A 14,015-nucleotide genomic window follows, 5' to 3' on the forward strand; every position below is an offset into this window, starting at 1 on the left:
GGTGACGGGTGCCGTAGTTGCCGCTGAGAAGAGACAAAGGTGAAAAGTTAAAGAAGGAACAAAATGACTGCATCACAGAGCACACTTCAGCAAATAGGAAGCGTAGGGTGGAGGTGGGCTGAGAAGCAGTGGGAAATAGAAGAGAGCAGGGTTGGAGCAGGGGAAGGGAGGAGAGGACAGAGAGGGAATTGCCCATCTCCCAGGATCTCCTGAAGGGACTCATCTTCTATCAATATGTAAAGTGTAGGACTCAATGGGCTTCCAGACTCTGTGCTGCAGAGCAACATGCTCTGCTTCTATCTGGGAGATCAAAAAGCAGACTCAATAATTTCATTTTGTTTAATTTGTAATTAACTCCCTCCCAAGGCACTAATGGTCCATTATTTACAGGCTGCGGATCCTAATGGGCAAATAATGGCACAGATTGACTCCACTGTGGTGGCAGGGCTCTAAACTTTCCAGAATTGGAGCCTGGAAGAGTGGGTGGGGGAACGGCAATTTCTTTTTTTATTTTTAAGTACAAAGAGGGAAACCCCATCCATTTCTTTTGCCAAGTCCCCTCACTCCTGTGTTTCTATTTCTTGATTCACAAAGTGACTGTGAATAGCAAAAGCAGAGGGGCAGGATAGTCCAGGGGAAAAAGCACAGGACTGGGGATACAGAAACCTGGATTCTAATCCTGTCTCTGGTCACTGACCTGCTGTGTAACCTTGGTATTTGTTTGGTTTAGAGAAGCAGCATGGCTTAGTGGAAAGAGCACAGGCTTGGGAGTCAGAGGTCATGGGTCCTAATCCCGGCTCTGACCTCAACAAATACCACCTCGCTACTCTTCTACTACAACCCAGCCCACACACTTCACTCCTCTAATGCTAACCTTCTCACTGTACCTCAATCCCTTCTACTTCACCACTGACCCCTTCCCCACGTCCTCCCTCAGACCTGGAACGCTCTCCCTCCTCAAATCCGACAAGTACTCTCCATGACTTCAAAACCTTATCAAAAGCACATCTCCTCCAAGAAGCCTTCCCTAAGCTCCCCCGCCTCTTCTCCCACTCCCTTCTGCATTGCCCTGACTGGCTCCTTTTGTTCATCCCTGCTCCCAGCCCCACAGCTCTCATGTACATCTCTGTAATTTATTTATTTATATCAATGTCCATCTCTTCCTCTTGTCTGTAAGCTCACTGTGGACATGGAATGTGTCTGTTTATTGTTGTACTGTACTTTCACAAGTGCTTACCACAGTACCCTGCACACAGTAAGCACTCGGTAAATATGACGGAATGCATGACTCTACCGCTGTACCGAATTGGAGTGGGTCCACCAACTTGAGTGGTATTTTACAATTCAGATGTTCTTGTCCTATGTAGATGTCTTTCTGAGTGACCCCTGGATTGTCACTCTCCTCTGAAGACTGACCCACGGTAGATGACATAGATGAGTCTAGGATGACACACATATACACACTTCAGGTTCTGGAATCCTTAAGTCAAAGACCAGAGCCTTGACCTTAGCGATGGACTTGGTGTCTGGGTTTCACGACATAGCTGCCTTCCTCAGATTTCCACAGCCACTTCTTACAGAGCTAGGCCTCAGAGTTGGGGGGCTTCCAGCTGTCATTGTCTTTCCTCGTGCTTCCTCCCTCCTCCTCTTCCTAAGACGTCTGTGGACCTCATTCGTAATGATGCCATCGAGGTTCCTGTGCTGGGCAAAACAATGGATTTTTTTCAATGTACAATGCACTGACAGGATGCTATCCAATTTTTTTAACCAATAGGAGGAATAAAATTGAACAAACTGAGGAAAATTAAATTAACTTGGAGGCCCTTTTCTTCTATACAGGAAAATCAGTTTCCTCTCTAAATTATAAATTAGAGGCCTGGAACCTTGGAAAAATGTATTTGTCAGATAAAATTCCCTTTAGTTCCAGTTCCAACCATATTAACATTAGCAATGGAGAAATATCTGAGAACAGGTTTAACCAGGCAAGCACAAACATCCACATATTTAAGCCTGCTTGGGTGCTCTGGCTCTGGGAACTTGAGCTTTGAATATTTCATCTCTAGCTAATTTGAAAAGAGTGCAAGGGATTCAGCCCTATGTGGAAGCATGGAGATGGATTAGGTGACCTTTAGAAGCTTGCTGAAGATTCTATCCCTTGAGGGAACTAGGACCAGCTCAGAAGCAGCATTTATTAAACTTAGTACTAGAAGTGATTTGAAACGGGCCAAAGAAAACGTTCCAGGACAATAACAAAATTGTTTCGCCACGGCAGCGGTAGTGGTCACTTGGGGTACTGTTCTGTTCTCCCTCCAACTTAGATTGTGAGCCCCATGAGGCACAGGGACAGTTTCTGACCTGAGTGTTCATTCATTCATTCAGAGCACTGTACTAAGCGCTTGGGAAGTACAATCAGTGCTTAGCGCAGTGCTTGATACACAGTAAGCACTTAACACTTTAAAAAGGAGTTCAAAGGTTCATGGGTGTCTAGGAGTTAGCCCGCTCAAGGAGATTTAAAAAAAACTTTTCACAAAGTTGAAAAGCCTCTACCACAGACAGCAGAATGAGCTTCTACTTCTGTGATCTCCTGTAGAGATTTATAATCATATTACAACTCCTCATGCATTTAAAATAATCGTATGCGTCGAATTACTTTAAGAAAGATTCAACGGCATTTTAGTGACGTGTAACATTATAAAATGGAGCACATAAAGGAATTTCATATTTTTTTCCCAAGGTTCTGAAACAGATTGAAACATATAATACATAAATCGTGGCCGAGAGAGCAACCTGTCCCTCCGAGGCAGCTAAATCCCTAGGGCTTCCCAAGCCCAATCCCAGCAGTGTGGCACAGTGGGAAGAGCACGGGCCTAGGAGTCAGAGGACCGGGTTTCAATCCCCGTCCTACTGCTTGTCTGCCAGATCACCTCCTCGTTCACTCTGAAGATGATCCAAACCTGAAGGAAGTAGTCAAATTGTTGAGAAGGCTGAATTCCTTTCAAATTCCCAAGTTCTGCTCAGATTTTCAAATGAAAGCCACTCAAACTATTCTTCACTTAATCACAAAGTTATTCAAAGCAATGTTTCCCAATCCTTTGGATCTGTCTGCCTGGCCTGCGACACTGCTCTTGAGAAAGAAGATGCAGGTATTAAAGGATACAGAGGAGCTATTATTTTACCTTAGTGCCCCTAAAAGTTTTGTGCTCACTGAGTCATCCACACCAAACAAAGGAGAGCGTTTCATTTTTTTGTTTTTGTTTTTTTTAATTGTCTTTGTTTCCTTCATCTTGCTCCCAAAGATTCATCACGGAAAAATAATAATGAAAGGTTTTCTCAGTGCCAACGAACATTCAGTAGATGTTAATGATAATGTTGGTGTGTGGAAGCAGAGAACATTGTAATGATGTTGTTTCACAGTGATCAGTGACCGTTGGGGAGAAGGTGGGTTTGGAAGTGGGATGGTAAATATACCAAGGGGCTAAATATACAGCTTCGTGTGTGTCTGCGTGCACACGTGCACATACACACAGACACACACACACACACACCAGAAAAAATGTATTTGGAGAAATTATTCAAGGTCATCCTGGACTTTTCTAGCTGGGACTTGTTGAAGTCTCAGGATCCCCAGGACCTCACATTGGAAAGGACCTCTAAAGGTTGCCCCTAGGCCAGATAATTCATCAACTGTCTCACAGGGTCAGTCTCATTCCTAAAGATAGCCAAGAAAAAGAATGACACAATTTTAGACACCCATTCCACTGTCTAACAGCCTAACAGTCCTCTTGGGCAGAAAGTTCTTCCATTACCTAACCTCATCCCCTCCTAAGGGTGGATTTAAGTCAGGTCTAAAAGAAGCTTTGCTCGGGGCACCTAAATATTCCAGGCACAGGTTGCTCTGATTCAGTAGCTCTATATATACACGGTGGCCAGACCCCTGCAAGATTGGCATGGGGCAGACAGAGTATTCCCACCTGTCATGAGGCAAACTGGGGTTCGATTCGCCGACGGGAAGGAAGCAGAATTTTTCCCTCTAGACTCAAAGTTCGATGTGGGCAACAGAGCTTGTCGACCAATTCTGTTATACTGTACTTTCCCAAGTGCTTAGTACAGTGTTCTGCACACAGTAAGCGCTCAATAAATATGATTGCTTGATTGAAGTTTGGGTTTGCTATTAGTGGAGAAAAAAGGAGAACTCAGGCAGAAAAGTGGACAGCTCAGGCATCCGGAGAGCTATAAATTCCTTTCATCACTTAATGTTTCTAAAGGTCACTTCTATGCTTTGTGTCAGTAACAATAATAATAATAATTGTGGTATTTGTTAAGCGCTTACTATGGGCCGAGCACTGTTCTAAGCACTGGGGGAGATACAGGCTAATGAGGTTGACCCCGTGGGGCTCACAGTCTTCATCCCTATTTGACAGATGAGGGAACTGAGGCACTGAGAAGGGCAGTGATTCGCCCAAAGTCACACAGCCGACAGGTGGTGGAGCCAGGATTAGAACCCATGACCTCTGACTCTCAAGCCCGGGCTCTTGCCACTGAGCCATGTGGTCAGTACATGGTCTACATACTGAGCATGAATAAATATTTGGGGTTGGCATCTCTATTGATCAAAGCGAGATGGCCGTTCCCAGAGTGAGGGCCTTGGGAGAAGTTGGCTGGTGTGGAGCCATTACTCTCAGTAACGTGGGAGAAAAGTCAAAAGGAAGATAACTACTTGCTCAACTACTCCCTCCAGGAGGTGTCTTCGATTAATCCACAACTCCCAAGTCACATCAATTCAACCAGCCATTCACTTCTGCATAAGTCTTCCAAAGAACACTTGGGGCATGCATATTGCTATAAATATCATCGCATCAAGCTGAGAAACAGAAATAGACTTCTATCTCGGACTTAGCTTTAATAATAATAATAATAATAATGTTGGTATTTGTTAAGCGCTTACTATGTGCAGAGCACTGTTCTAAGCGCTGGGGTAGATACAAGGTAATCAGGTTGTCCCACGTGGGGCTCACAGTTAATCCCCATTTTACAGATGAGGGAACTGAGGCACAGAGAAGTTAAGTGACTTGCCCACAGTCACACAGCTGACAAGTGGCAGAGCCGGGAGTCGAACTCATGACCTCTGACTCCGAAGCCCAGGCTCTTTTCCACTGAGCCACGCTGAGCTCAGAGTGTTTTCACAGACACTATTTCATTTTGGTTTTCCAACACTCCAGTGAGGAAGAGGTGGACAGGGATTACCCCTGGTGTACACATGCAGAAACCGAGATGCGAAGACTTGACCAAAGTCTTCTGAGTTAGAGATAGAGCCAGGACTAGAAACCAACTCTACTGACACCAGACCCAGCTATCATCCTTTCTGCAGGTCCCTTGCAACCCAATTAGCTCACTGACCTTAGTGGCAAAATCTCCAAATAAATTCTCATTCTCTTTTGACCAACTTCACAGAGTTTTCACAAGCCTACCATAAATTGGCAACTATTTGCTCGGTAGGAACAACCATCCTTTGCCAGCCCTGTGGGGAGAATGGACTTAAAGACGACATCCTGAAACAAACACAAGCTCAAAAACTTAGTTACGGAAGCACCTTCCTTCTTGGTTTACTCCTGCCAACAGGTACCTTTTCAATATGGAAACTAAAATAGAAGCTGTGGATTTTCAGAATCTGGGGAAGCCTCAACTTTGAAGCACGTAAAAGTACTGAGAGAAATGTTCAGAATCAAGGAACTACCCCTTAAAACTACATTGTTGTTTAGAAGATTATTTACTAACGTGTACGGGACTCGCTAACGGCTTTTACCAGATAGAGCCTATGGATGTGATTCCTTTGCCTTTTCATGTTGCTGATACAGTTTATTGACCGTGGTCTTCATAAGGGTGGTTGGGATCATCTGTTCCCAACTTGGCATTGCTTGAAGTCTCACGGTCTTCTTTGGTCACAAATGTAATGCGGTCCTTTCCTTCCTGACAACAAAGAGGCAGGAGGGAGGAGAGTCATAAAACGATGAATGGGCTAGTGCTTTTTTTCCCTTTATTAAAAATTAGTTTAAAAGGCAAAGATTTTATCGGACAGTAAGCTCCTTGTGGGCAGGGATCATGTTTACCAACTCTATTGTATCCTACTCTCCCAAGTGCTTAGCATTCTGGTCCACATGCAGTAAGCACTCAATAAACAGCACTGATTGAGTGGTTACCCTTTAAAATAAGGCTAGAGCCCAGTTATAACTCCCAGAGCTCTGCTCAATTCAATGCCTGAACAGCTCCTCCTGATAGCCATCTTTTACCCCCTCACACCCACATAAAGATCAAGGAGGAGAGAGGAGAGAAAGAGAATGGAAAAGGAACGAGCAGGAGTTGAGAAGAGACAAGAGGGTGGAATGAGAAGTGTAGAAGTACAATCTCCAGACTAAGCTCGTTATAAGCAGGGAACGTGTCTGCTAACTGCCATACTGTTCTTTTCCAAGTGCTTAAAATGGTTTCCTGCACATAGTGAGTGTTCAATAAATACGATGGACCGATAGAAGAGAAAATCAAAGAACATAGGAGGTTGAAACAGGAAAAGAGGAGTGCAGGTGGAGAAGGGAGTGCAGGTGGAGAAGAGTAGGAAAAATTGAGAGAGGAGGGAATTAGAAGACAGAGTAGGGGGATGGAAAAGGGGAAGGGAGAAGGATAGGGGAGGCAGAGAAGGCAGTGGAGTGAGATGGGACTTAGTCAGTGCTTGCTTTCACGACTTAGTCGCTGTTATATCTTGCAGATGAGGCGGTGCACAGAGGAAGCATGCTAACCAAGAGCTCTGCCTCCTCTGAAGGATCAGAAGTACCCATTCAATAGCATTGCGCTGAACTCGTGTCCTTCTATTTAAGGTAAGCAAGTGCCGGTAAATTAAACGCTGGGTGCCACTAACCACAGTCTGTCCCAATAGCCTGGTTAAGCTCTGCGGCTCCTTTATACAAGGATGCTTTGTAAGATGGCCTTTAAAGAGCCATTTGGCCTTGAGAAACAAGAATAAAATGAGACAAATTGGCTGGTCCGGTTTACCAGTCTGTGTGGAACAGGATGTCTTAACATATTCAAAATGTTTTCCACCGCAGCAAGAACCTGCACTCACCCTGAACCCTGCGATTTGGCTTTAGAAGGAGCAAAACTGCATGATCTCAATAGGTCCCCTGGGCTGAATGTCTGGGCTGGGCCCTTATTTAGGCCTGCTTTCCTCTCAGAAAAATAGGTTTAAGTCTCCTTAAACTCCACCGGCCCACTCCGAGATCCCAACCCCAATAGGCCACCTCACTGTAGTGAGGTTTTGGTTTAACCAGGGCTGCCCTACAGATCCATCTGAAATGCGGGAAGGATCCCATTTGATTACAGTATTGATCACAGCCCAGAGTACAGCTGGAAGTCACAAGACCCAGCCACCTTTTTCTCTCACCAGGCCCTGATGATTTCATCGGTCCTGTGCTGGACTCTAGGGGAGGAGATGTGGGCCCCTATTCCTCCCGTAATTTTTTTTTTTTGAGTCCATTCTCATGGCTCCCTTCTCCTCTCTTGTTTTTGAAACTCCTTGGGAGGATTTTGTTTCCATCTATCCACTACCCAAACCACCGAAGACATTATCCCTCTAAAGTCCCTAAATTCACACCATCTCTAGAATCCACGCTTTTGTCTCCATCCTAATTGCTACCACGTGAATAAAAGTAATTAAAATTATGGTACTTGTTAAGCACTTACTATGTGTCAAGAACCGTTCTAAGCGCTGGGGTAGATAGAAGTTAATCAGGTTGGACATAGTCCCTTTCCCCCATGGGGCTCACCTTCTTCATCCCCATTTTACAGTTGAGGCACCAAGAAATTAAGTGACTTGGCCAAGGTGACACAGCAGAGAAGTTGTGGAGCTGAGATTTGAACCCGAGTATTTATCCGATCCCGCCTCAACAACCTCCTTGCTGACCTTCCTGCCTCCTGTCTCTCCCCACTTCGATCCATACTTCACTCTACTGCCCAGGTAATTTTTCTGAGAAGCAGCATGGCTTAGTGGCTAGAGCATAGGCCTGGGAGTCAGAAGGACCTGACTTCTAATCCCAGCTCTGCTACTTATCCGCTGTGTGACCTTGGGTGTCACTTCACTTCTCTGAGCCTCAGTTCCCTCATTTGTAAAATGGGGATTAAGACTACGAGCCCCATGTGGGACAGGGACTGTGTCCAACCTGATTAACTTATATCTACCCCAGTGCTTGGCACACAGTAAGCACTTAACAAGTAACACTATTATCATTATGATTTTTAATTAAAAAAATGCGCAGTCCATAGCTCCCCACTTTTCAAAAACCTCCAGTGGTTGTCAATCCACCTCAACATGGTAAGAAAAACTCCTTACCATCAGCTTTAACTGCACTGAGGACGGGGAATGTGTCCATTATATTGTTGTGCTGTACTCTCCCAGGTTTAGTACAGTGCTCTGCACACACTAAGCACTCGATAAATACGACCGATTGATTTAAGGCACTCAATCAAGTTACTCCCTCCTAGTATACTATATTGACCTACTAAAACCCTGCCCCACACTATGCTCCAACGCATCATATTTGCTGAGCACTTACCATGTGTAGAGCACTGTACTAAGTGTGTGGGAAAATACAAGTAACAGAGTTGGCAGACATATTCCCTGACCACAGTGAGTTTACAGTCTAGAGGCTGTTGTCCTAATAACCTGTGTCTTCCTGTGGGTTTCCCTGCACACCCCACCCCTCTACCTGCCTGCCTGTATTTCTTTTGTTTGGGGGACTGCCCCCTTCCTCCCCCTTCCCCCCCCCCCATCCACAGTCTCAATCCCCATTATAGCCTCTTGCCTGGTGAGAGGCAGTGTGGCTCAGTGGAAAAAGCACGGGCTTGGGAGTCAGAGGATATGGGTTCTAATCCCCGCTCTGCCATTTGTCTGCTGTGTGACCTTGGAAAAGTCAATTAACTTCTCTGTGCCTCAATTACCTCATCGGTAAAATGGGGATTATGACTGTGAGTCCCACGTGGGACAACCTGATTACCTTGTATATACCCCAGCAATTAGAACAGTCCGTGGCATATATTAAGCACTTAACAAATGCCATTATTTTGAGAAGCAGCATGGCTTAGTGGCAAGAGCGTGGGCTTGGGAGTCATAAGATGTGGGTTCTAATCCTGGCTCCGCCACTTAGCTGTGTGACTTTGGGCAAGTCACTTCACTTCTCTGTGCCTCAGTTACCTCATCTGGAAAATGGGGATTAAGACCGTGAGGCCGAAGTGGGACAACCTTGTATCTACCCCAGCGCTTAGAACAGTGCTTGGCACATAGGAAGTGCTTAACAAATACCATCATCATCATCATCATTATTATTATTATAAATGAATAAGGCCACGAGGAGAGGAAAGATAAGTTTGTGGACTAACAAGGGAACTGGGCCTCATTATCTATCTCAAAGAACATCTTTAAAACACTCTGCGCCTCTGGAAGACACGACCCAAACATAAATGGTAGGGCTTTAGATGTAGAGAATGCTCCACACTGGGGTTCAACGGGTTTACTACCCCACCTGGTGGGCATTTAACATTTCTTAGGCACGTCTCTTCGCTTCACTGTGCCTTGATTATCTCATCCTTAAAACGGGGATAAAGTACCTGTTCTCTCTCCCTCTCTCAAACTGTGAATCCCACGATTGTGTTGTATCTATTCCGGTGCTTAGTAAAGTGCTTGACACTTAGTAAGTGCTTAATAGTGGAAAGAGCACGGACTTGGGAGTCAAAGGGCGTGTATTCTAATCCTGGCTCCACCACTTGTCAGATGTGTGACTTTGGGGAGGTCACTTCACTTCTCTGTGCCTCATTACCTCATCTGTAAAATGGGGATTAAGACTGTGAGCCCCACGTGGGACTTGATTACTCTGTATCAACCCCAGCGCTTAGAACAGTGCTCTGCACACAGTAAGTGCTTAACAAATACTATCATCATCATCATCACCACCACAATTATTACTATTAGGCCCAAGGATGAATGGCTTCCATCTCAGACCTAGCAAATCATTATTATTTATCCATTATTCTTCATCCTCATGATCTTTTTATGGAACATCCCCAGGGCAGTTAACCAGGGCAGATGCTGAGCAAGCCAGTATTCTATAGCTAGGCTGGAGGGAGCAGGGTCATTGAGAAGCAGCATGGCCTAGTGGATAGAGCACGGGCCTGGGAGCCAGAAGGACCTGGGTTCTAGTCCCGGCTCAGCCACTTGTCTGTTGTGTGAGTCACTTCACTTCTCTAGACCTCAGTTACCTCCACTGTAAAATGGGGATTAAGACCGTGAGCCCATGTGGGACAGGAGCTACGTCCAACTGATTTGCTTGTATCTTACCCTAGTGCTCAGTACAGTGCCTGGCAAGTAGTAAGCGATTAACAAATAAAAATAATGATAATGATGGTATTTGTTAAGCACTTCCTATGTGCCAAGCAATTAACAACTACCTATCCCTCTGGTAATTCTACTTCTTATATCACGCCCTCTTAGTTCCGAGAGTAGGAGGCTCTGGTCGTGGGGTCTAATGCCCACAGGGGCTCAGTTCGGGAGTGGGGTAATTTGAGAAGACCAAAAGGGCACTTCTCTGGGATACTATTACCCGGCAGTCATCAAGACCCTGTGATGCAGATGACCTGGAGATAATGACTGCTTGCAGCAAAACAAGCGCTGCACCCCATGATTCAGATGGGAGAAGAGGCTTCTAGAAACCTGCACCACAACGTTGAGTGCTGGGGCAAACTTGAGGTGATGCATTTAGGAGGTGAGGCATTTGGGGTGGGGCTTGGAGGAGGCATGAGAGGAAAAGAGGAAAAATGACCTAGCAATGACTAATGACTCTAGTGGAAAGAGTACAGGCCTGGGAATCAGAGGACCCGAGTTCTAATCCCAGCTCCACCGCTCGTCTGCTGTGTGTGACCTCGGTCAAGTAGCTTCACTTCTCTGTGCCTCAGTTACCTCAGTGGTAAAATGGGGATTAAGGCTGTGAGCCCTATGTGGGCAGGGACTGTGTCCAACCTGATTGATTAGCTTGCATCTACTCCAGTGCTTAGTACAGTGCTTGGCATCTAGTAAGCACTTAACAGATACCACGATTACTATAAGAAGCAGTGTGGCCTAGTGGATAGAACACAGGCCTGGGAGTCAGAAGGAGCTGAGTTCTATTCCCGGCTCCCCCACTTGTCCGCTGTGACCTTGGGCAAGTCACTTAATTTCTCTGTGCCTCAGTTACCTCACCTGTAAAATGAGAATTAAGATTGTGAGCCCCAGGTGGGGCATGGACTGTATCCGACCCGATTAGCTTATGCTTGGCACATAGTAAGCACCTAACTAGTACCATGAAAAAAAGAGTGGGGAAAGTAAAGTGAAAGGGCCCTTGGAATTAGGTTTTATATTTCTATAGTTTTGAGTATGGAGCAGAGTTGAGTAGAAAGTTCATTCAATTCATTCAGAACTGAAGGTGCCCCGTCTGATCCATTACCTGTTCTCCCTACCCTTTGAAATCTATAAATTCTCCCTGTAGACTCTAAGTCCATGTGGGTAAGGACTGCGTCTACAAAATCTACCCTACTGTACGTCACCAAGGATTTAGCGTAGATCTCTGCACACGGTAAGCCAACCTTGGGTGTCCCTAAAGGTTTAGTTCTGGATTCCCTTCTATTCTCCATCTATACCCACTCTGTTGGAGAACTCATTCGCTCCTAAGGCTTCGACTACCCACAGCACTTGTGTATACATGTACGTATCGATAATTCTATTTATTTATATTAATGCCTGTTTAGTTGTTTTGATGTGTATAGATCTCTAATTCTATTTATTTATATTGATGCTACTGATGCCTGTTTACTCATTTTGATGTCTGTCTTCCCCCTTCTAAACTGTAAGCCTGTTGTAGAATTGTCTCTATTGGTGAATTGTACTCTCCAAGCGCTTAGTACAGTGCTCTACATACAGTTAGAGAAGCAGCGTGGCTTTGTGGAAAGAACCCGGGCTTGGGAGTCAGAGATCAAGGGTTCTAATCCCAGATCTGCCGCTTGTCAGCTCTGTGCTTAACTTCTCTGTGCTTCAGTTACCTCTTCTGTAAAATGGGGATGAAGACTGTGAGCCCTACTTGGGACAACCTGATTACCTTGTATCTTCCCCAGTGCCTAGAACAGTGCTTAGCACATAGTAAGCGCTTAACAAATACCAACATTATTATTATTATTAAGTGCTCAATAAATACAATTAAATGAACTGAACAAATGATATCCAAATCTATATCTCCAGACCTGATCTCTCTCCCTCTCTGCAGTCTCGCAACTCCTCCTGCCTTCAAGACATCTCTACTTAGACGTCCTGCCATCACCTCAAACTCAACATGTCTAAAACAGATTTCCTTATCTTCCCACCCAAACATGTCTTTCCCCTAATTTTTCCATCACTGTAGACAGCACCACCATTCTTCCTGTCTCGCAAGCCGGTGACCTTAGCGCTATCCTTGCCTCCTCTCTCTCATTCAACCCACATGCTCGATCCATCACTGAATCCTGTCGGTCCGACCTTCACGATGTAGCTAAAATCCACCCTTTCCTCTTCATCCCACCTGCTACCATGTTAATCTAAGCACTTATCCTATCCCACTTTACTGTATCAGCCTCCTCGCTGACCTCCCAGCCTCCTGTCTCTCCTCACTCCAGTCTATACTTCACTCTGCTGCCTGGATCATTTTCCTTCAAATGCGTTCAGGCCATGTTTCCCCACTCCTCAAGAACCTCCAGTGGTTGCCCAACCACCTCTGCATTAAATAGAAACTCCTTACTGTTGGCTTTAAAGCACTCAATCCCCTTGCCCCCTCCTACCTCACCTCGCTACTCTCCTACTACAACCCACCCCGCAAGCTTCGCTCCTCTACTGCCAACATTCCCACCATACCACGATCTCATCCATCTGACCGCCGACCTCTCGCCCACGTCCTGCCTCTGGCCTGGAAGGCCCTCCCTCGTCATATCCGTCAGACGATTACTCTCCCCAACATCAAAGTCTTATTAAAGGCACAGCTCCTCCAAGAGGCCTTCCCCGACTAAGCACTCTTTTCCTTACACTCCTTTCTGCGTCGCCCTGACTTGCTCCCTTTATCCATCGCCCCACAGAATTTATGTACAAATCTGTAATTTATTTATATTCATTGTCTCCCTCTCTATACCATAAGCTTCTTGTGGGCAGGGAATGTGTCTGGTTACTGTTGCATTGTACTCTCCCAAGAGCTTAGTACAGTGGTCTGCACACAGTAAGCACTCAAATGATTGAATGAATGTTATATTGTTGTATTGTACTCTCCCAAGCCCTTAAGACAGTGCTTTGTTAAGCGCTCGTTAAATAGGATGGACTGACGGATCAGTCACCGATGAGACACATTCCCTGCCATGTCTCTCCCGCTCCCTCCATTTGGAGATAATTTGTCCTTCTTCCATTAGATTGTCAACACCTCTAGGGAATGGGATTATATCTTTTCCTGCTGGGGTATTCTCCAAAGCAATTAACACAGTAAGAGTTCAATAAACATGCAGGGAGGCTCCAATACAGTCGTGCATTAAGGACAGATGAGTGGTTAATAAGCGACTCACCTGTCCTATTGGGTCAGAATGATGCCAAAGGATGCTTAGTGGTCAAGCATCATGGTTGACCTCCTTGATGGCCCACCTTAATAACTTTTCCCTCCGAACGTCCGTTACAATCCTCTTGCCCTGAATTCATCCAAGCACTTTTGGAACATACACACGCTTTCTGCCTAACTTCCTTTGCTCTGGAATCCTATATGCCTTCCTTCTGCTGTGTGAAGTGCTCCCTTTCGTCTGGTTAGTACCTGCCACCTTCAGGCTGTAGTTGGAGTGCCCTCAGCCTGCTGTTATCAGATGGGGTGAACAACAGTCCTGTTTTCTGTCTGTTCGGACCCTTCCAGACTATACAGATTGCTATCACCTGTCTTCGTAGCCTCAGG

The 14,015-nt window shown here is 45.5% G+C and overlaps 1 long non-coding RNA gene across 1 annotated transcript; it reads right to left on the reverse strand.

Moving 5' to 3' along the window:
• Positions 1–1,208: 1,208 nt before the first annotated feature.
• On the reverse strand, positions 1,209–13,005 carry LOC103164717. Its single transcript, XR_484296.2, has 3 exons — positions 12,950–13,005; positions 5,804–5,967; positions 1,209–1,701 (listed from the first exon to the last, which is right to left on the reverse strand). It is a non-coding gene; the product is annotated as an uncharacterized LOC103164717 (long non-coding RNA).
• Positions 13,006–14,015: the final 1,010 nt, after the last annotated feature.

Source organism: Ornithorhynchus anatinus, chromosome X1 (assembly GCF_004115215.2).
Source record: "Ornithorhynchus anatinus isolate Pmale09 chromosome X1, mOrnAna1.pri.v4, whole genome shotgun sequence".
NCBI classification, from domain to species: domain Eukaryota; kingdom Metazoa; phylum Chordata; class Mammalia; order Monotremata; family Ornithorhynchidae; genus Ornithorhynchus; species Ornithorhynchus anatinus.